Below are 2,946 nucleotides of genomic sequence, written 5' to 3'. Positions count from 1 at the left end.
ATATATCGGTGGCGACTCCGGTACTCGGGCTGTTTGGGCTTAGTGATTATAAATTTAATAAAGTGAGCGTGGAATTTGCAAGGTTATTTAATTTCTGCCAACACTGACGTCAAGTATGTAATTGCAGCCAATAATTCGGGCTCCTTTTACTGAGCCTGGTCGCAGTTCATTTAGTTTCGTTCAGTGTCTGGCAGACGTCTTAGAGTTGCCCTGTATCAAAAAATGTCATTCGTAACAGACGTTCTCTCGCCATCGAGAGACTGATTGGGCTCAGAAGGAAAAATTTTAAATAATTGAAATTCAATGTTTTCTTGAAAAAAATGTATGTATGTCATTGTTCACTCTTATTTCAAGATTTCTTGCCAATAGTGAAAGAGCCGGTTTCTAACCTAGATCCAAGGCAACTTCATTGGAATTTCAGCATCAACAACAGGGTATTTTTGTTTGTATGTATGTATGTATGTATGTATGTATGTATGTACGTATGTATGTGTGTGTGTGTGTGTATGCATATGTACAGATTTGTATGTTTTATGTATGTATTCTCATCCATATAGTTGCATATCTCGACATGCTCTTTTGAGAACTACTAGGTCTTAGTAGACACAACATGTGGTCTATTTCTAGCACATTAAATGTCCACTTTACTGGTCAACATTATATATATAAATATATATATATATATATGCGTGCGCGCATGTGTGTGTGTGTGTGTGTGTGTGTGTGTGTGTGTGTGTACCTTTCTCTCTATCCATGTGCAATATAGATATATAACGCACACTGGCAAGGACACACACTCATATACAAACGCTTATATAATTACCTATGAAATGATATAAAATGAAGCGTATTACTGAAACCGTTCTGTACATATCCAGGTAGACTGTATGCCTCCGAGTCTTTGTCTCCTTTCGCCTGCACGTGTCTGTATATATATATATATATGTATATATACATATGTGTGTGTGTGTTTGTGTGTGTAAAATAGATACATATACGTGTTTAAACATGTACACACGTGGAGGAGGGTGCATAAGAACATTCATTCCTATATAACATATAGCAAAAGCATTCGGTTATTCAACGATTCAGTGACAAGTAGAAACGAAATGGCTACATTATTTTTCAACGAGGGTTTTAAAACTCTGAACTCTAAACTCTATAGCCGGATTCAGGGACATTATACTAGTGCATTTACGCAAGTTAATGTCCAAACGAACAAAGATAACCAATACTAAAAACTTGAAAAGAAAATGGCGGCTAGCATTGACGATAGGACGCGCCTCTGCTTTCCCGCCACTACTTAACGCTTTCGTATTAACAAACAAAGAACAGTGTAGAATTGCGTTTCAACAAACAGTCTTTCTATGTTGTATAAAAGCTACGGTCGGTAAATGTCCATTTGAATGTGAGTACTTTAGAGCTACAGTTTTTGCTTTTATTTGCTTATTATAGTCTGTCCGCTATTTCTAAGTAAAGTAGTATTTAAGGTAAGCAAACTAACTATCTGCGTATATTATACATAAACATTACACGCGCGCACACACACACACACACACTATCATAGATACATATGTTTACATATATACATACATATATCTATATAAACATGCATGTTTGTTTATATATATGTATATATATATATGCACACGTATGCGTGTATATAAATGTAAGCATGTATGTATATATATATTTATATACACATGTATGCATGCATACTTATGCATAAATATATATATGCATGTGTATATATATGTGTGTGTATGTGTACATATACAAACATATATATACACACATATACACACACACATATACACACATATACACACACATACACACACACACACACACACACAAATATATATATATATATATATATATATATATGCAAATAAACACTTATTACATTTATGTTTACGTTTGGTTGTGGTAGGCAAAAAAAAATTGAAAGACCTGAATTGAGAGAAACTAAAAGACCGATGTTGAAGGAAGATACAATAAACCAAAAAGGAAAAAAAAAAGAAAAAAAGGAGGAGGAAATAATTAAATAAATAAAACAAATTATATAAAAGACAGTGAGAAGAGGAAGGAAAAATGGGTGTTTTGATGAATTCTCCTGGTTTGTTTGTTTGGCTTTTTTTTTATACGATTTATTTATTTTTACTCATTCTTTTGTTTGTGTTCGGCAGTTAAGAGAGGGGTGTAAGTGTCTTTCAACACTTAAATAATACATAGATATAGAAATCGATAGATCTTATAAAGAACTTGGCAAATATATATGTCTAAGCTGCTTTCTATGTTCTTGTATATCCTTCTACGTTATGAATGCTTGTTATGTGAAAGTGCGCATTACACATGTGTCAATATGTGAGTGAATATCAGAGCTTGTGTGACACACCATTTATATATAGATATATATGTGTGTGTGTGTGAGTCTGGGTGTGTGGTTGTATGCCGCGGAATTTGTGTCCCTGTCTATATTTATGAGCAGCTTTTACATTCTTATATAGAATGTTGCTCTCTCTCATTGTCTATATATATATATATATATATATATATATATGGGTATGTATTTATTTGTATCTCTGATTATGTACTTCTGCATCGACATGTGAAGATGCGTTCAATACTGTAGAAGTGTGACTGTAATATGCCAATGCCTGTGAGGGCATTTTTGTATAGTTGCACCCGCAGTTAATTGTATACATCTCTATTTTTGTCTCTCCCTTTCTCGCTTTCAGACATTCTCTGTCTGTCTGTCTCTTTGTCTCTCTCTTCAATGGATGGTGTGAAGAGAAATTTACCTCCCAGCCAGCCAAAAGGTTTTGTGTTCAGCCCTACTGCGTGGTACCTTGCTAATACAGCCTCAGGATGACCAAAGGCGTTTTGATTGGCTTTGGCTGAGGGAAACTTAAGGAAGCCCAAAATATCCCTCTCTCTCTCTAT

This window comes from Octopus bimaculoides, chromosome 26 (genome assembly GCF_001194135.2).
Source record: "Octopus bimaculoides isolate UCB-OBI-ISO-001 chromosome 26, ASM119413v2, whole genome shotgun sequence".
NCBI classification, from domain to species: domain Eukaryota; kingdom Metazoa; phylum Mollusca; class Cephalopoda; order Octopoda; family Octopodidae; genus Octopus; species Octopus bimaculoides.
The sequence above is the reverse complement of the archived record's forward strand: the minus strand, read 5'-3'. Positions refer to the sequence as shown.